This window comes from Zootermopsis nevadensis, unplaced genomic scaffold (genome assembly GCF_977971745.1).
Source record: "Zootermopsis nevadensis isolate Lab colony 2312 unplaced genomic scaffold, Znev_1.0 Znev_ptg000024l, whole genome shotgun sequence".
Classification (NCBI taxonomy): Eukaryota; Metazoa; Arthropoda; class Insecta; order Blattodea; family Termopsidae; genus Zootermopsis; species Zootermopsis nevadensis.
In genome coordinates, this window is record NW_028259156.1 from 17,201,724 (window position 1) to 17,222,854 (window position 21,131).

The 21,131-nt window shown below is 37.2% G+C and overlaps 1 protein-coding gene and 1 long non-coding RNA gene across 4 annotated transcripts in view; one reads left to right on the top strand and one right to left on the bottom strand.

The window, feature by feature from the left end:
- LOC110832027 (uncharacterized) overlaps positions 1-6,987 on the bottom strand; it is a 36,122-nt gene extending 29,135 nt beyond the window's left edge. The window contains exons 1-2 of the long non-coding RNA XR_015537019.1: positions 6,818-6,987; positions 6,187-6,329 (exon numbers count right to left, since the gene is read on the bottom strand). This is a non-coding gene — a long non-coding RNA (uncharacterized LOC110832027). The remainder of the gene's footprint in view (positions 1-6,186; positions 6,330-6,817) is intronic.
- Positions 1-21,131, top strand: part of CARPB (Carbonic anhydrase-related protein B) — a 202,846-nt gene that overhangs the window by 6,122 nt on the left and 175,593 nt on the right. The gene's annotated exons all lie outside the window — the stretch shown is intronic.

The following is a 21,131-nucleotide window of genomic DNA, read 5'->3' on the forward strand; positions in this document are numbered from 1 at the left end:
CAGCACCAGATTAACATTTCTCTAAACAACGCAATTTATCCAGATAAATATTAAAGTTTTTATTTTTGCTGTGAAAATAATGATACTGAGGGAAGGTTAGAGTCCGGTGCCTTGGTTTTGTGAACACGACGATGAACCTTCGAGTTCCATAAAGAAAGTGGGCTTTTCCTTGACAAACCAAGTGTACAATCAACATTTCAAAGAATGTCCTGCACAATAGATCGAGAGAATGAGTGAAATAATGATTCTGTATGCCTAAGTGTCGAAGGTGGTTGTCAACAGGGATAAGTTTGGAGCTGGATTTGCATAAAGGTCAGAGATTTTCTCTTCGAAAACACGTCTAGACTGGGTCTGTTCCCCGGACTGCTGGCTAGAGGTCAGTACGCATCCATAGGGTCCAGCGAACTGCCAATTCAATCAGGGTTATCCGTGATTTTCCTTGGTCGCAGAGTAAATTCTGAGTTTGAACACAACCCCATGTTGGAGTGCATGCTTCACGTGCAGTATTGTCGATATTAACATCAATCCTGTGGTCTCGGGTTCGATTCCCGGCGGTGCCCGAATTTATAACTTGTGTTGGGTAAGGCCGTGGTCTAGGCAACACGGAGTTTTCCTCCGGGGGCTTCTTCCCCGGTTTCTCCGTGGCATCCCAACAATTACTCCATTCACACACAGAAGAAGGCAATGGCAAACCACTTCTGGATCATCTGCCAAGAACGTATATGAACGGGTCCCAGTCCGAGAAAAGGATGGAAGGATCCTGTTCGTATGGACCTGTCGTCAGACAGAACACTGAATAAATAAATAACCGAGAAAATTGTATTTTCTTGTATAGGTTGATGACCATCATAATAGTTGTCCTCAAAGAGGCTTGAACTCATGTCCTACATAAAGGTTCCCGTTAAAGCACGTGTCACATGTGATATATGGTTTACAGCCATGTCGTATGAGAGCGTATGGTCCAGTCTGCAATAACCATGGAGCGCAGATAAATAAGATGAGTTCTGAAACGTCAGCGTTTCTGTCACGTGACAGTTCTTGCCACAGCTGGTGCTAATATTGTTTTTCCCTTAGAGTGAAATTACACAATTTGTTCAAGGCTAAACGTGGCTGCTGGCCGCAATTAAACAAAGCACTAATTCCCGAAAAAAACAATAAGGGTATTTTATTATAGCACATGCTTGCTTGTAAATTAATTGTTACCCGTAACTTCAGGCTCTCGGAGTGTTTAAGTAAGTAAGAAGTGTAAATTATTACTGTAACTTGAGTTTAAGTAATGGGTACAGCTGGTGATATTTTGCACTGTAAATTATAGCATATCATAGCGTCGGCTTTCAGGAACGTCATTTAAGAGGAACATACGAGTAGTTATGATTTTCAAATTTATTTAATGTTAAGGTAGGAGATGATCATGACCAGGAAAACAAATGATGATCGTGATGAAAGAATGAAGTAAAGGAAGGAGATAATGAAAGAATTGGTGAAAAAGGAAAAAAAAAAAAAGACAATAAAAACAAAAGAAATTAAAATTACATAATTTATGTTCAACTTTGGTTTGTGAAGTTATCAACTGCATTGTTTGCCGAAAGGTTTGGTAATTTTCAGCGCTGGTGATAATGGTGGTAAATGTTGTTTTATACGCGGCTTATCACCGAAAGTCGAAGTTCTACATTGAATCCTGCCACGGAAACCGAAAGACAAGAGATTCATAATTAATACTATATCAGATGCAATGAAAAGGATTGGGAAATGCCTCGTTCACAATTTGATTGTCGCTTCTAATTTATCTGCATCCTATTTCGTCTTCATTAAATACAAATAATCCTCTCAAAGCATTTTTCTGACACTGTCACTAAATCTGTACTTCTCTTAGCTATGTTGTAGAGTGTCAGAGGATATTAAAATTTTGCAATACAGAAATGTTTCTTAATAGAACTGCATCCGGCTCAATTTCATACGTAATTCAGGCACGAATTAAGACAACAGAGATGAGAAGTAAAACGGAAATGGAAATAAACTGACAAAGTAGGTTCATTTTGCTGCTGAAACAACACGTTAACATTGTGTATTAAGTGGGCGCATAATAAGGTAGAATGACAAGAAGGAATGTTTAATAAAGGATAACTCATAGAAAATAATCCGTAGGATGGGAGAGAAAGAGTGGCATAAAGTAAAGGACGAGTGAACTAGGCGCCTGTCACGAATGGAGAGAAACGAGAAAATAACCGCAGATATGTGAAGAAAATTTGTAGGAGAAGGACAGAAAAACAGGAAGTGTACAAATGAAGGGGGTTCAATTATAGTGAGAGGAAGACACAAAGGTTAGTGGTAAAGAATTTACCAACGCTAGGCAGTTTGATGGGGGCAGTTTTCTCATTTCACGGTCCAAACCACCACTCACCCTGCAGGCACCCCCAAGCCACTGAGCTAGCAAAACAGGCCATCTCTACTGTCAGGTTCATGATTCAAGCACCCTCTAAATTCTTACTTTGTCTGTCAGCCGAAACAGTGCGCACGAGAAGAAGGGTCCCGGTGTTTCCAGAGCGGGAAATTTCGTCTCAAAGTAAAGTTATTCTTACGCGTAATTAAGCATCACGCTACAAAGGTGTATGGAGGAGTTCAGGTGTAGCTCCACGCGTTAGTAACATCGGCGATGCGTGCATGTGGCATTGCTGTTTAATGTTACTGCAATCTCAATGTGAAAAATCTTAGTTTCCCTTTTATTCCTGATCTATAACTGCTGTTGTATCTTAATACAGTTTTTCTTTGTTATTTTCCATAATATCTTGTGCTCTGTCGTTGGAAAAGGAGTTACAGTCTTAACTAATTTGATAATTCGTATTATCATGATATCTGTTAATGTAATATTTTCGTCAAATTAGTATGTATATTAGTATAGTATATCTTGATCAACGTAATATAATGCCCACCTGACTTCAAGCTGCTCTGTTCTTGACAAGCTAAAACTAGCTCAGGTAGTCAAGAAATTCGCCGATTTAATAGAATCCGACGTTTCGTCACCGTGTTCACACGGGCCAACCACTGGGCCTTAACAAATACACTTGAATTCATTCCGCAGCCTCACACTCTATTACTTTTAAGAACAATTTTAATATTATCCTACCACTTACTCTTAAGAAAAATGTTATTTATTGCTATTTTTGACCCTAGGGTTGTAGGCTAAACGTGAACATAAAAGAGACCCATTGTGTTGTGTGATTTATTTTGTTCTGTGCCGCCAACCCGTGAGATCTCTACAGTAGGAATTAAAGGAATAGAGAGATCTATGTTGTGTAGGAATGGAACGGATAGAGAAGGGGCATTTGGGAAAAGGAGGAGAGGATTAAGAGGGGAACGAGTGAGAGGTGGGGGAAGAGACCTGAAGGTAGAAATGGATGACCCTAACGGATAGATAGATTAGCTGAAAGGGAAGAAATAAGCAAAAAAGAGAGAGGACTAAAGAGAAAAAAAACTTTCAAAGGTAAAAGGAAATCGACATACCACAAGTTAGAGAATCGAAAATGTAGGGAGGTTGAAATAATATTGAAATTTTATAAGTTTTAATTCGAAAAATAAACATGGATGGTAAATATCACGTTTATTAAAACTTTCGTCATTTCCTGTTGCACTGTTCATAGGTTAAAAGTATTTTCGGGCGTTATTTAACGATGATTTTGCTACTGTACAGTTCATGGCCCATAATTCATTGCAATTATTATGAATGGTGACTGGGAGGAAATACAGGAAAAAGGATAGTGGTCGGTAAACCAGATATTTGCACAGAATTTGGCAACATGTCTACTCCTGATAAAAATATTACTTGGTATTATTATTATTATTCAAGAAATTAAATCATTAATGCACTCAGCGTAAAAATTTTAACTTTGACATTTGATACGTGTGAAAGGACAGAGAATTCCTAACTCTTGATATTCTACACGGAATAATTCCACTGTGAATGGCAAGGGACTTTTCCGGCTGTAGAATTGGCCACTAAATCACATCGGAGGATCAGAAATACATGTAGGTGTTATTGTAAAATGTCTGTTACTGTTGTAAAATTTTTACGAAAATTTCGGTAAATTTTATTAAACAAAATTAATGAAAATCTGTTCAGTAATTCGCACGAGAACAAATGGACAAAGCTGATTTAATAGACGATCTTCAGGGTCGCCTAAAATGGTTCCGGGAATCTGGAATAAGAATAGCAAACTGCAAGTTTTACAGAGAAATCTTATTTGCAGAATTTGCTTTTTGTAGATCGGAGTAGTGCAGTTTGAAGGCTTAAAATGCTGATGGTTTTCCCTTCCGATCTGAATAGCTCGTCCGCAACATTTATCAAGTGGGTGGTGGGATTCACCCCTTAAAAAAGTACATTATCTGGCCTCCATCAGTGCAGGCAGTCGGTGACCTGGTCACTTCGCCGCGAAGGTGTGTTCCTCTAGACTGCTCAATCTCAGATGAAATAAAAGTAGGTCTGTTAATATTTAATAAATGAAGTGCAGGCGGACAAACACCATTTGAATTTCTCCCGACAACTTTTAATCCTTATTGTATCTAACGTGGTTTAGTTAAGGGCACTTTCATAACTCAAATCGGGTAGCGTCTAATAATGAGTGAATTATGAATAATGAATTGGACAGGATGTGGAAAGAATTGGTATTTGCTTAATTTAAGGTACAATCCCTGTGTTTAGCTGGAAGGGCGAAGGAAAAACCCCCTAAAGCTTGCAGGCAGAATACGCTGCCTCGGGAACATCTTAAAAGGATTCGGCAGAATGAAGTTTCCGTACATTATCCGCGGAAGTCGGGGTAAGGTGGACGGTAACCATTACAATCCAGCGAAGAAAATAGGGCTGAAGAAGTTCATAACTGAGGCGAAGCAACATAATAGACGTAGAGTGATTTGTAACTAGACAAGTGTGAGAAAGCATCGCAGATTACATGTGTGTGGAATTGGAAGTGAGGACATATGCTTCAACATTTTCTAACTCCGAACAGCGAAAGAATTACTTACATGGGTTAGAGCTTTTGTAATAACTTCGCGCACTTATCGGTAAGGAACGTTCCTTGGGCCTTCGAATTCTGGTGAAATTAATTTTGCTTTCGTAGTATCTTGTAAAGGCCAAGTCTGAAAATAAGTAATTGTGAACAGCGAACATGTTTGTTTCGAGAAAGATTAAGCAAATTTCTGCATTTCCATTATCAGTTTCTGCATGATTAAAACTACTTAAGCCATACTTTAAACGTCATCCGGAAAAAATGAAAGAACCTGAGGAATTTCGTGTTCTTCTTTCTCACTTCTCCTTGCAGATGTCATCAAATACATTGCTGTCGTCTCATTTAACATTATGTTCCGACGTACTTGGTACAGCGTCGTCAAATGACCTACCGGTCTATTCTGTGTAGTGGTTAAGGTTGTAGACTTGTATCTGGTAGATATCCGGTTACCCTGAATGAGTTTTGTCGTGGTTTTCTTTAGACACAGCTGGTAAATATATGCATTCAGATAGACAACAATTGAATGCTAACTTCAGTTCTTGCCTGATCATTATTGAGCATTTTCTTCACAATAATAAGCAACTTCATAGAGCAGAGACCTCTTCCCTGCCTTTTATGAAAACCAAAGGTTCATTGTTACTGTGTTCACTGGACCCTAGCCTGAACCAGATGGTTCCACTGTATATCCTTATACCTTATTTCTTTAATAACAATTTTAATATTATCATTCTGTCTAAGCCTAGGTCTGTTAAGAGTCTCTTCCCTTCAGATTCTCATCTCCTCCCGCCTATTTTATTCTTGGTTTTTGCAGAAATTCGACACAAAATAAAATTCGTCCGTGAAATCGAGTACGTTTTGTAACTGTTATACATAAAACAGTAAGACTGACGAGTTAATAAGAAATGTTACTCTTTCTTTCCGTACTATGGATCTTTTTAAATAAGGAAAGCGAAAGAAATATTTGTCGCTGAATATCCATTTAGCAATCAGAATAGTCTTTTGAGAGCGTAAGAGTGGGGGAAAGAAACATAGAATGAAGTCAGGTGATAAACCTGTGAAAAGCGACACTACGCTAGTCAGAAGTTATCGATGCAAATTAAGTTTTATAAATTTCCTTTTCTCCCCTCTTGCATTTTGCTTCACTTTTCGCCTTCATTTCTTCTCTAGCTTCTTGGCCTCCACTTACCTTAATCCAGTGTCAACAATAACAGACGCGCGGAGTTTCATAACACCCACAAGTTCTTACACCTCTGCTCCTATTCCACCTTCTGAAGCCGGGAGATGAAATTTACTTTGAGCTGGTGGTGGTTCCATGCACTTTCCTCTCGACTGAAAACAAACATATTCAAAGAAATTGAAAGTCTGGAATTGGCTTCACACTTAATGGAGCGACGTCTTTTCTTTCACACAAAGTTTATTCTTTTCGACATGCAGGACATTTCACACCTGCAGGTCTTCTAATGTTATTACTGTAATTTCTAGAAGGTTACGATTGGCTGGGAGGATTTTGGTGGCGAAATCCCTTAAAGACTCTTTTAAGACTGAAGACAAAATATAACGGCAACATTAAAATGGATTTTAGGCAAGTAAGATATTGGGATTGGATGTGGATGAATCTTAATCAGGATCTTCATTAATGTCGGGGTTCGAATTCTGCTTCTAGAAATTGTTGCGTCATGCAAAATCAGTAGTCAGACTTCAGCATTCTTGAATTATTATCCGACTTGCAATAAAATAGTTCACGAAGCAACAGTGTCATTTCGCATCTTACAAAAGACAAATCTAATTAAGGATTTTATAACTTTAAAATCTGTTACCATTTCGGATTCCGCGTTCATTTGCGTTTAGCTTGCCCCGGCCTCGAAAGTCACACGAAGGCCATGTTGTTTATGTACGTCACAGAAAAATAACAAGCTTGCAAAAGTGTAGTCTTCGGAGTGCACTGAAATTCCTCGTCACGAGCTTTAACGTCAACAGCGGAACCAAGTTTATTTATTTGAAGTGCAAACATAGTATCATAGGCATCAATGTTTATTGTTGCAACAATGTAGTCTAATGTCATTGTTGTGACAGTGTATTGAAAGACGCTATAGACAGTCAGATATGGTCGGGCACGTAATATGTCACGCTTAAGCAAGAATAATGCGTAAGAACAACCAACCATTGTCAAGATGTTCATACCAGTTTAATGTAAATTAATTTTTGTTGTTGAATTAGGCGATAGACTGACAGAAACTCCGAGCTAGTAAAAAGGATTCCCAAAAGAAACCCTAATATAATACAAATTGAACTGAAACCAAAGAGGGAGAAAAATGATAACAACGTATAAAAATGGAATTATGAATGTAGGAACCGAGGGTGAGGCAACAAAGGACTTGTCGCCATAAAATGTAAATTTCATTAGGTTCAAGAACTTGATAGAATGCCACTACAAAGCAAGAAAAGGTTCTGTTGTTCTTTAAAGTAGAATTTCCTCTACCTAGTTTCACGTTTCTTTCAGAAACTACATTACATTTATACGAAGAATAGACAAACCAAAAGAGGACAAAGGTTTGCTTTGACGGAAATCAGAAGTAAACAAGAGAGACGAGACTTGTTTCTAGTGACATCTCTTTAAGACCGCATCAAGTGGCTTAGCAGTATAGACAATGACCTCCATTTCAACAAAATGCAGACTGAAAATGACAGATGAGACGGCTAAGGGGACAAGGGGTCCTGGAAAGGGACGAGGCACTCCGCTCTGTTTTCTTTTCTCTGCCTTATTCTCGGCGCTTTCTGTTATTTCTTGAGTTATTAAATTAAGGTAGATAAGGGCTTTGAGTAAAGGGAAGAAAACAGTGGAACGGCTTGTCGAAGGCTTCAATAAGGGGTGGACGGGGGTTGAAGATTTGAAGAATCGCTCTCTGGCTTGCTCTGACGGGAAACAGCAAAATACCACAAAGAATGCTCTGTTGTCGAATGCTTGTTAAAATAAGGCATTGCTCCTGGAAAATGGGATTACGAAACTATACCATTAACGGACCGATTAATGAACCCAAGAAATTATTTGATGCTCTGAGCTGCTCGGGAATGAGTCACGCTTCTTGCGACTAATCGAATAGAGTAGAGTTTACGTTGGTTTAGGGAACGTGTATCTTTATGCAGTGCAGTAAAGTTTGAGCTTGCGTATTTTGGAGTCTATCGGCCTGCACGTGCATTTGAGATTTTGAGATTCTGACAATGGCGAAATGTAGATTGTAGTGTTCTGGGTTCTGACTCCTTGTAGTCTTATAGGTAATTACTAATGTTTTGGAGAAATGTATCGCCTCCATTTTCAAGATAGAAAGTGGATTCGATACTTATCCAAAACGTTTCTAACCACATACAACGTCAATGTGAACTAAACCACAAGCAACATAATTTCCACGAAGCCAGTTCGTTGATATGTAACACGATGTCAATACTCCTTTGTGTTTAAGAGGCCCGGGGCTCGATTCTCGAACAGTAGTCTCACTGTTTCCCATAGCTTTACATGATGCCGTATCCCGTGATAGGTTTTAAAGAAATTTTAATTTTTCCTTCAAGTAAAATGTTCCAAAACTGGAGTCAGCATAATATTCGGGGTAAATTGCATTCTGGCATTTTCAATTTGAAATGACACTATAATTTACTACTGTCACTATAACCCTGAATGCTACAAACAAATGTGTCATTGAATGATTTTATTGTTGGACAGGTTCTGCAGTTTAAAATCAGTTTAAGCTCACTGCAGTTTAGCCCCACGGCTCCAGCAGCACCAAAATATTTAACGAGGAATTTCATTGACTGGAAAACACTGTGTGTTTTAACTAGAATGACGTCCGAAATCAAACATTTAATCAAATTTATCTCCACAATTAATTAATTTTTTGTAGGGATATTTTAGTTTAAAACTTGGATTACAACTCATTTTCTCCAGTTATGCTTGTTAATATTCCGTTATTCTCATTTGTAAAGTTATGTAGGTTGATTATTTGACACATTTAAAAGTATTTATTTATATTTGTGTCCTACGTCTACTTTTGTTTTGTTTTGTTCATAAGCACGCGTAAAAATCATGTTCTGTTCCATTATATTCTTGTTTCTAGACCAAAATCCTTTACCGATTTTCTAGAACGTATTGCTGTTTAAAAGGACGGGTACTGGAACAGACGAACGCCGTGAGTCAGTCTTTTGTTCAGGTTACAATTCATGAAAATAAGTAGAACTACTCGGACGATTTGTGATGTACTCTGAAGGAGATTACCGGTTGCTAACTGATTTATCTCGCACGGAGAGAAAGCTGTCGTCAATCTTGCGGTATTACTTTGCGTCGTCGTCACTATTGTGGCATTGACAGTTTTATCTGTTCCGAAATGTTGGTAACAGTGATATAGAACTATTCACTAAATGTTGCTTTACATGCACAAGAATAATGAAAACAGGCAAACAAATCCGTTAGGGTTGTGTAAAACACATTCCGTAACACTGGAATGCCAACACAGTGGTGATTAAAATAGTGAGAATGAATGGAAGTTTGTTGTAAAGGAAACATGATTAATCGTTCTGCAAATCTTACAACAGCGTTCCTCACATTGTCAGTGGTAGTGCATAATTCGAGAATGAGCACATATTCTGATCGTGAATACTCCAGATTTGCACCTGCAAACCTTTTGCGCAACTGGCGTGGGCAGCGGCCTAGCAACTAGGTTGACCTTGACTCGAGTGGTACAGGGGAGATTAGTTAAGTCTTTTACGTGGGATGGAACTACTTACAATTTAATTTTGTACTTTAGAACGGGAATTTTGATTGGTTGTGTTTTAAACTATATCTTCTGTAAGTGGATTTTTATAAGGATGTCCCGAACTTTGGGGGGGGGGAACTTTATTTAGGCAGTGGGGTGGTTCTGTTTACATCTAAGAATGGATCTGCCAATTACCACCTAGCCATAATTTTATTTCCGAAACAGGGGACCCCAAAAATCGGGCTGTTTCTTTAACAGGGAGTTCGACTGAAACTGTTCATGGAAACGACGTGAAAAATAATATACTGTAATTTCACTACATTTTCACGTAGATGTTCACTTGCAGTCGTTCCTGTCACGAGTCCCTGCTGTTAGAAAGACAATTTTATTCTCCCTCCCCTTCCATCTCTCGATAATCTTCAACGCCATCTTACAGAATTCTTTCTTCTCTTTCTCTTGTGGATGTTCGGTTTTTTGACGTTTCCATTCTATGGAGAGACAATTCTGCTCGAATGATCTGAACACTTCGAAAACAGAGGAAGAAAATCGTCGATAAAAAAATCCATTTTAAACCACCATAAAGAGCAAAACTCTTACTAAAATGTGGGCAAAGACGGTTTGAGAAAAGTGAGTTGAGGAAGACATGAGTGAGAATAGAGTGGCAGAACAGCAAAGAAAGAATGTGTTTATAAAGAGAAGCAAAGATCTGAACGATTTCAGGTTAAATCAGGTGGAATGCTGTGTGTGCCTTAAAATGCCTTCTTAAAGGATTTCTTGAGTCGACGTCGATGATTATTAAATGGTTATTATATGATGACTGTGTTGATTTTATTATACTTATTGTGACAATGACGAGTATTATTAAATGATATTTTTTATGACTAGCCTCTTAAATAATAGTTTCGTGTTTGTAATGAAAATTATTGTTAAATGATGATGACTTGATGACGTTAAATTATTATAAGGAGATTATTTGGTGATGAAAATTACTTACATTATGATGATTTTATATTGATGTTAATCATTATCACAGTTTACTTTAAAGGCTGTTAGAGTCAGAATGAACTTACCCAAATGGATTTAGTTAGCAGGAAGTAATCATAGAGCCGCTATGTCACTAAAATTTGTTCAACAAGGAACAGTCGTGTCCGTACAATCAGTAACTTCTGTTTGTACAGGCTTTCTGACGAGCCATACTACCGTAAACAGTCTTACCAAATTGGAAAAAAAAGTTTCAGATACTGGCAGAAAACTTCTTCATAAAGGCCAAGACTCAAAGTTGCTTATAGCTCCTGTGTTGTAATAAACACACTTAAGTAATGTCAGTAACAGCAGTAAATATTAAGCCATAATTTCATGGAATGTTTTTTAGTACAATTGACGATTTTCTGGCTGTTGGTTTCACGTGCAAAATTTTTATATTATCGAATTCCGACTATTTTATTTGGTTTAAGCGGAAGGCATACTGCAACAAGTTTGCGATGTATGGAAGTGTTTTTAGGTCATACTGTAGCTTAAAAACGTTTTGCTGCAAACTCTATTAAATTACTTGAAGAAAATTGCGTATCCTTAGCTCACCCATCTCATAAGGAGGAAATTACCTGCTAATGGGACCTCCAAGAAATGTGACCCGGGAAATACTTTGTTGCCAATTTGTTTGAGTATAATTCATTATTAAAAAGTTACTTTAACTTTTTAATGCCTGTAGTAAATATCTGTTCCACCTGCTTTAGTAATCAAGAAGTCTTCGTATTTCTGTTAGTTTCGTATGAATCTCAATATAAACAACGATTTTTGGCAGCGTGCCGACGCTTGGCGTTGGTTTTAAATTTTTTTGTTCAAATGCATCCGGAGGCTTACCTGTGCCACACAGCGTCTTTTCCTCCATCGCGACCCTCGGCGTCGGTTTTTCAGTCTCGTTGCCGATGGCATCTGGAGGTTCACCTGCGAAAATTTTGGCTTATTTTGGGGTCGTCGCGAAGATAGATATCATGACGCTTGGCTTCAGTATAAAGATAACTGTCTTCTGGGTTTAAGTTCCGTGTAGTTTGCCTTTGTCGCCCTGATGATGGAGGCAACAGGTACCTCAACCTTTGGTTATCTTCTACCAGAATAAAGGGCGCTCCAACACAGAGGACAGCCGTCTTCGTACTTGCCGCTTTGAGATTCTCAAAGTTTTCTTAGTTTTCCGGTCATTAGTTATGGCTTCCTATAATTAGTTAATTTCATTCTCTTTGTGCAAAGAATGCTTAACTAGACTCTCCTCGTTTTAAATACACCGAAGTAAACAAAGTTTCTCAAACATATTGTTTTGTGTACATATATTCATGAAGTTTGTGCTTATAAACGAGACCATACTGGTTTGTGGTAACTGAAATAGCTTTCATGTATTCCTGTTTCTAGTTCAGTGGTCGAGATAATGGTATCGATTTCTGTACTTTGTATGCAGTACGTTTTCATGGAATGGTTCACTGGTGGAATTTGACTGTTTTGTCGAGAACGATATGTCGCATGAAGCAAAACACATAATATACGGATAACTACAATGAGTTCGCCTTATTATAACCAATTATTTTTGGTTGCGCAATATATTAGAATGTTTTGTACTTCAGTTCGGCTGTGTTACCTCCAGACAGCTAACTCTCTGTTACAAAGACCGCTAATGCCAAAACCGTCTATCGGATATGATAAGCCACATTTATTTACCTCCTAGCTTTAATATAAATCGTAACATTATCTTCGTATCTCCTTTGCCTTCCGAACGGTGTCTACCTACAGGTTCCTTAACAAAAATCTGTATTCATTTCTATCATAACATCCTATATTTAACTATCTTATGACACATGACAAATATAAAAGATATGAATTTTTATAATAACCGTTTTAATATTATCATAAAAGGTAGTATAGATGATATGTAAGCATTGACAAGGAAAAGCTGATTATGAAGGATGATGTTTGATTGAGATGCGTTGTCTTTCTGGAAGTTCCATCTTCATTATCATAAGCTGATTTAATGATTAACCCCAATTAACATCGTGCTTCAAAGGGTTAGGCTTATAGAATGATGCAGATTAATTACTTAAAATATCACGATAAGGCATATCAGGTTTCATATTACTGATACAAAAGAATGTAGCCCCGGTATCGAAACGCTTTATCTCGTTTTTAGCACTGAAAATGTTAACGCGACAATAAACAAATACGCAAGAAACTACAACAGAATACATTGATACAATAATTTATTTACCGTCTATACACAAACTTAAAAATGTTGTTTAAAATTACTTAAAATTATAACATTTTTTCATTAGATACTGGATCTTGTTACATTTTGTATTGACGACATGTTTCGATGTGTATCACATCATCATCATCAGGTCTATCAATTTTAAAAACTGTTTTAAAAACTGTTGCACATCTTGCTTTGCGTATATTGATTTGTTTGATTTTTAAGTCTCTTCCTTTAAATTTGAAGGTTGTGCCTGGATGTTTTATATCTGTAAAATTAATTTTCAAATCGTGATTTTGGATATTGACATAGGAAATATAATAATTTACTAATTTAAAACATGACGCAATTAAGATATTAAAAAAAACAGAATACATGCATGTCCAGACGAACAAGCGATGAACAGAGTTTTACGTGTACGTAAATAAATATCCATCTGTTTAGCACTACTAAGGACAATCAACAGCAGGGAAATACCAGCTGCCCCGAAAAGATTAATATTCCGTATTATAACGTGTATATACATTTTTGATACTCCTGTATACAAGAATCAGACTGTACCGTCACAAAACCCTTTACGGAGCATTGCGGTATTCTGACCAGTAAATGCAAGTGGGTGGGAAATTACGTACTTCAATACGCGGTGATAATCTTAACACCGCCTGTGATATTATTGCGATTCAAAGTGATCAGAATACAACACACACGCGAGTAATATGCAGGGGCTCTGTACACCACTATGCCAGCTGTAACTTTATTATCACAATTACAGTTAATAGCGTGGGATTCTCTAACGGTTGAAGTTTAGACCTAGGATTTCACACAAGTGCTTACGAAGTAATTAATACGTATTAAATAAATTACATTAGAGTTTTACAACATAAAGCCCCCAGAAACAAATGAAAGATAATCCACTAAAATGTATAGTGCTAGTTCAGAGTAATAACACAGTACTGAACCCATAATTGGCGCTAGTCAGCACAGACATAATCAAGTACGAAGTTACTGAGATATTTATATTTTGTAAAGCGTGTCACTTGTATGGATGTGGCCCGATTTTGAGGAAACTAATGCGAACTAGAACCATTTTTTTTTATAAATTCAGTGATAAATGCTAGAGAAATTCTTGACTTATTTTCGGAAACAAAATTGTGCGTCTTGTGTTAGAACTGTAATGGACCTTTGGGTTAAGTAAACGAAGCATAATTCTTGGCTGAAGGAGGACTCTGCTTCATGGAGTTGGTTAGTCAGTTGTATAGAAAATTAGCAACGTCGAAAGGAAACTCAGATGCTAGAGATATCACACCGTGGATATACACATTTAGAACCACACACAGGAATTTAAATATGGCAGCAGGCCATACAATCTGCAGAGAGAAAACCGTTAAGTTCTGAATGGCATCGGTTTTCCGAATATTATACGTTTCTTGTTCAACTGCGAAAGAGCCAGCGTGAATAACACCGCAATAAATAACATGACTGAAATTACAAGTTATAAACCAAAGCGAGGCATAATTCCGTTCCTAACAACTACGTCAGAAACGAAAGGCAGGAAGTTCTGGCTGTTGCACTGACGTGGCTATATTACTGTAATAGAGAACAGACTTTCATATGCGAAATTCTGGCATTTGTATATACCGAGATTGTGTTCTGCTTACAATGAATCCAAAGAAAGGGCATTGTTATGAAAGGGTTTTTGAAAGTAAAATCGATTGTTTCAGAAATTAATAACCGGTAATATTAACTCTTTGAAGCCGAAACTCGTCTAAATATTAGTGAAAAATTTAGTCCGTACCGTAAAGAAAACACAACTCTTTACAAAGATCAACTGGTTAATGATGTTTAAGGAAGTAATCGCTGTTTACTCTGTAAAAAACCCATTAATATAAAATGAAATGATTGTTAAAGCATCTGGCCCCACATGGCTGTTTAAAGTCGAGTAAAATAATGTATCTACAATTGAAATTAACAAACGCGTTTTTCCATGACCTCTGTGTAACAATGTGTGTTTGAAACAGAAGCTCAAACGGAATTGCTAATAATTCAATTCAATTCAATTCAATAATAATAGTAACTTTTTTTGGTCTCTTGTAGGTTGTCTTTTAGTACAGCAGTTTTTTTCAAATGAATATTTTCTCAGGTTTTCCCCTGGCTTGTGGGATTTATTGTCGTATCAGAGATTTTATCTTATATTATTATAGTCACATTTGTTTTATTATAATAATCCATCTCCTATACTACGATATATGAATCTGGAAACGCAAACTCAGAGAAAAATATTGCAAATGTTTTCCAATTACGAATCAGACAACGCTGTTTCAGTGCTGGGGAATGACCTTAGGTCAATATAACCATATTTTTGATTTAGCGTGGGAATAGTACGGGAAGCCTCAAGGTGTAATGGATATTTTTTAACACTGGAAATTAAATGAAACTGATTTTTGGTAAGTCACAAAGAGAACATAGAGTAATTGATGTAAGCGCTTTTGTAGTGATACGCAGTGCTTCAGGCAGTGCTGAGCGAGAGCCATTTTAATGCTGATTTTACTGCAGCGTTAATTTAATTAAAGAAAAGCCCACTCGCTGCCACTTAAAAATAGGTTTCTGCCCCTCAGAACACTGAACAAGAGCCAAAAATGAAATATAAGTAAACAAAATTGTTTGTGACGTTCAAAAACTTAAAAAAGTCTAGGTAGTTTTATTAGTGCACTGTTCTTGTAGGTAACAGGATATTGGTGCTCTGAAAAGGATATCTGTTGTAACTGTGTTTTTTAAACTGACTATATTACTGTTGGTGATTAAATGGTCGGGGATTTGTAACAAAACGCGGGGGAAATATGAAATGCGTACACAATTTTACTTGGAAAACTTGAAAGGAAGTAGCCACTTTGCGAGATCTAGACACAGATGGGAGGAAGACATTAAAACGACTCTTAATGAAAGAGGTTATAAGAGCCTGGATTGAAGTAATATAATTAGAGTCTGAGTCCAATGGCGGGATTTATAGAAAGCGACAATAATTTTTTGGGTTCTGTAAAGAAGGATACTTCTTGACGATGTGAGTAATTACCAGACTCTCAATAAAAACTGCGAGTCGTAGAGTAAGGTATTATGTATTTTCTGTTACAAATGAGTTTCATAAATATACATAAGGTGTGTCAGGTGTCTTACATTTAAAAATTTAAATAGTAATAATAATTTAAATAAAACGGTTTTAAATTTGTTCTGTTTTAAATACTAATTGGCCTAACTCCATTATAATTGGATACATGCATGTGTGTGTTTGTATGTGTATATATTCAATGGTATTGTTGTCACCGGCGGGTTAACCTGTTTTTGTTTTAGTTTTTAGACAAAAGAAGAGAATTACTTCCCCAGAGGATGCAATTTTTTACTAGGTGTAAGGGGTTCTTTATAGTATCTAACTCTTGCCCTCTCATTTCTATCGGCCCAGCGAGAATTCTCTTTACGAGAGAGAGAGAGAGAGAGAGAGTAGCTGTTATTGTTGGCACGGGAGGCGCTAGAAGCGGTGTAAATGATAGAAACTGTGGCCATCGGGAGATATAAAGTAAAGTTAAGAGAACATCTACAGTTGATGGTAAAAGAATAACGGCTAGGAGGAAGAAATGAAAAATAATAATTATAATAATACAAAATAAACAAGGGATGAGAAGGAACAATGACTGCTTTCCCATAAAATCTCTATTGCTATAATTTCTTGTATATTTAGCAGGAATATAAATCGTGTTCGCAAATGTGTAAAACAAGATTAATGTAGATTGAACTAAAGGATGTAGGTGATCTAAGATAGGGCAGAAACAGAACCAATTGCGTTGAAATAACTGCAGCCTCATATAATATTACGTTGCCATATATTTAATAGGGTATTATATGCTACACACCCTTCAGACTCTCAAATGCTCTCTTCTCTTTAGATTTCCGACAATTTTTTTTTTACGTATTTCTCATCTCCCAGTCGTGCTAGAGCACAGTTATTTATTCCAAGTATGTAGTTGGTTTGTGAATAATTATATCAACTTTGATTTTATTAAGGTAAATTAACGTCACCATCTATGAAAAGGATAAATGACACAAAGAGTGAACTTAACTGAACAGAATGAATAGTAAATATTAAAAATAACACAAGCGAATAGTAAAAGTCTTAAAAAAAATTGCTGTTTATTACAAACCGAAAGAATGTAGTTACATAGGATAATAATAAAATATCATTAAAATTTTATTATGAAGTCATAACAGGCAAGAGTCTAGAGAGATGAAGGAGGAAACGCGGACCGTAGAAAGTATGGCATAAGCCAAGCATAATACTATGAAAAGTTTCGAGGACAAACTCAGGATAGTACCCACACTTAACTCATTAACTGAAGCGGGATTTCATCTGGTGTCGATCCGGAAGTTTGATCGACAAAGTAGTTTACTTCTCTCTATGCATTTCCGATTGATTGCTTGATAGCATTCTGGTTTCCAAGTGCCTACAAGTAACTTTTCTCTTACGAATCTGTTGTAATTGCAAAGGGTTGAAAAGCGCTGATCCGTACAACAGTGGCTTATAGGATTAATTAAAATATAAATTACTTCTGTTTATATATTTCCATGGCCACTCAAAATTTGTATCGATGGAAATTAAATAATATTGAATTTTATAATTCGAAAAGTAATAGAGATTTCATTTCAGTGATTTACTAAACGAATTATGTTGCTTTTCGTTTTTGTGGTGTTAACATTAAAAACATATAATATTCATTTATCAAGACGGTAGTAGCCTAATGCTTATGACAAATATTTCAACGGGATGTCTCAACAAGATATATACACATTATAATACGGAATATTAACCTTATGTGTATGCATCATTTTGGGACACTCTGTGTTGTATCTGGCGTATTTATGTAATTACGTCGGTGTATGAGGATCTCTGTAAATTCTGTGAATTGTTAGGGGTGACCAATTAACGAAGTATGTGTAGGCGGAGTATGAAGCATGCAGTGGGGCATAAAAAATAAATTTAACTATTTTGGCTGGAAAATCTCAAGCGAAGAATATATTAAAGACATGTAGACTTAGATGGGAGAATATTACTTAAAAGTCAAAGGAGGGGACTTGAGAAATGGAAAGCCTTCTGCCAAACTTTGTTGGTTCAGTGATACTTCGCACACTGGAACACATTAGAATGGGTCAGATAAAGTGCATCCTTAGCTAGCAGCAGCGAGTTCCTCGTCGCGAGTGTAAGCCTCAACCAGCTGGCTAACAACGCTCTTTCTAACCATGTCCCTTGATATTTTTTAATATTGTTTTGATATTAGTTATTTCCAGCCCCTATCTAATGTCTGAATTAAGTCTATGATCCGTTATTCTGCACCCTGTCTCCCTCTACCGTATCTGGCAATGAACATCGAAATATGAGATAGAAAATGCAGTGTCAGGAAAGCATAAATTTTTTAAATGGATTAAATTTCCCTATGTTTAGATTTTTTTAATTTACAGAATCTATAAGTTGTTCCACTTTTACATTGATTCTATTCGGACGCATATTGGTCCAGTAATATAGAACACAAACTTCAATTAACTCAATAGTTCGACTGCAATTTAAAATTCTCTGGTCTCTTTTGTTCCCAGTCAAATCAGCTCAAATGCCCTGACCCCTTAATTCACCTCTACAGTGTGATCATAAAGTTGCGCTCCTCTTCCGAAACGTTGCCGGGACGCTGAATAAGAATACTTGGGCGTAATAGTATAAAGTAGGAAGGGGATGGAGAAAGTTGTTTAATGTAGAGCTTTATAACTTTTGCTCGCCATTTAGTACAACTAGGGCAGAACGCTCCTTTCGGAGCTCCTCGGAGGGGCTGGTCAAGTTTTTAAAAAGCAACCAACCCCTTCGGGGGGGGGGGGGGGGTTTGGTTGCGTTTTAAAATCTTGTGTAAGAAACTAAACTAAACCCCCCGAATGGAGGGTTAAAACACTTGACCAACCCCTCCTTCGGGGGGTGGGGTTGCGTTTTAAAATCTTAAGTAAGACACTAAACTCGGCATTGTTGTGTTCCACAACAATGCCGAGTTAGTTTATAGTTGACATTGTTGATGACGTCATTATTTGACTACAAATTGGTTGACAACAACGGGGAATCACAATTTTTTATAGTAGAAGAAGAATATAGATTGTTGTGTTGTACTCGGCATTGTTGTGTTCCACAACAATGCCGAGTATAAACAAACATATGTTGACATTGTTGATGACGTCATTTTTTGACGACAACGAGGAATCACAAATTTTTATAGTAGATACGTACAAGTTGTACCTCAAACATCTGATCAGTTAGATGTGTTTTCACTTTGTTAAAAAAAATCACTAAAATATTTCTTTACGTATTTGATTTCTCGTGACCATATAACACCCCGTAATTCGGCTTTTTTTTTCGTGGTTTCTTCAGCTTCTACAGGCGAATGCCTGAGTAATAACTTAAAATGAGTTACCATAGTCTCTTTCATACGTTTTACTTAATCAGCACTGAACAAAATTCTCCCACCATATTCGATCCTATAGAAGTTGCTGACTAATGATTTGATCCCTTCCTTCGTATTGAATGTCCGGGGTTCGATTGTGTAATCCTACAGGAAATCACGATGTCTTCCGTCATCCATTTTAATTCATTACTCGCATTTACATAAACATCACACACTGCAAAAACCTATGAAGCTGAGTGAGGTTTTTGAATAACCCCCCAAGAAATCAGTCAATCAAATGAGGAATCTGTCGATTTTCCTTGGGAAAAGGTAAGTTACAGTTTAGTCCTGGTTACGTGACTCAGACGGTCTAGAATTGAAGGGCACCCCAGTGCAGACATTTCAGCATATTTAGGAACGGTAAAGTTTTTCAACATTTAGGTAAAGTTTTGGGTTTCTCGCCCCCCACCCCAGCATCCTCAGTGTGGAATGTCACGCGAAGCGGAGGGACTTTCAAGGGAATTACTTCTGAACGGGTTTATTACCCCTCATCCTCTCATCCACTTTTAAAACCAACCCCTGACGGTAATGTCTCTCCACTTGCACCAACCCCTGATAAAATGTGCGCAATTAAACACAAAGCCAATAGACAACTCACTCGAATTTAAATGGACACCCCCGTTGAATTTTAACTGACTCGCATTCGTTTGAAACCTTTTTAATATATTATCTGGATCCCAACGCAAAAAAGAGAGGTCTTTCACTAGGGTTTTCTGCCAGCTGTTCGATTCCTTTGCTTCACGATATTCTGTACCGAAAAATTAAATTTCGAACATTAATTATTCACAGGTAACAGAACATTTTGGCATATAGAACAGGGGTGAACATGTGTTTGGTCGAGGATATATAACGCCCAGTGATGACGCACGTAGTAGCCATTCGTGTTTCGGAATTTTCAGGACAAAACGGTGGTCATATTGAGCATTTAATCCACAATGGATAAATTTCCATTAATTGTTCTTTGTGTTCATAAATATATATGTAGCATTATATGAATATTAAAGCTTTTATTTAATCTTGCAGTCGGGTATAATTTCGTTCGCCACTCTGTACATATTGATTTACAAATTGCGGCCCTCGATGGCTCTCCGTAGATGTCACTAGCATATGAAAAGTGCAACTTTGTAAACTTAGAAGTGAGTATACGCAAGGGAAGAAGGCATACTGGATTACGAGCGAAACGGTGGATTGGACAAAGGGGATTTTAATGGTGATAGAACAACAAATGGGGCTTACACCTTCAAGACGATGATGATGATGGTGAAAGCAAACGACAGAGTGAAACGGGTTCATGCTACGTAATTTTTGTGGAAACGAAAGTTTTGTTCATAATCTGTGCCATGTATAAACACTGGCTGGCACAGAAGTTGGGAACGTAATCGCTGAAGTTTGGAAACACTTGTCATTATTGGAGTACACTTCTTACTAGAGCCGTGTGTTAGAAAAAAAAGAAGGGACTAGTTACTAGGAGAAGCAGAAGTGCAATTTAACCACTTGGCGTCAGGTGGCAGCAACTCCAAATTAGTGTCTCAGCATCGCGATGGAAAGTCATGGGATTTCTGGCTGTGTGACACATCATACATCATCCTCGCGAGTGGAACAGCCTGCGTGCCGAGTTGTGCAAGCAGATGTGAAGAGA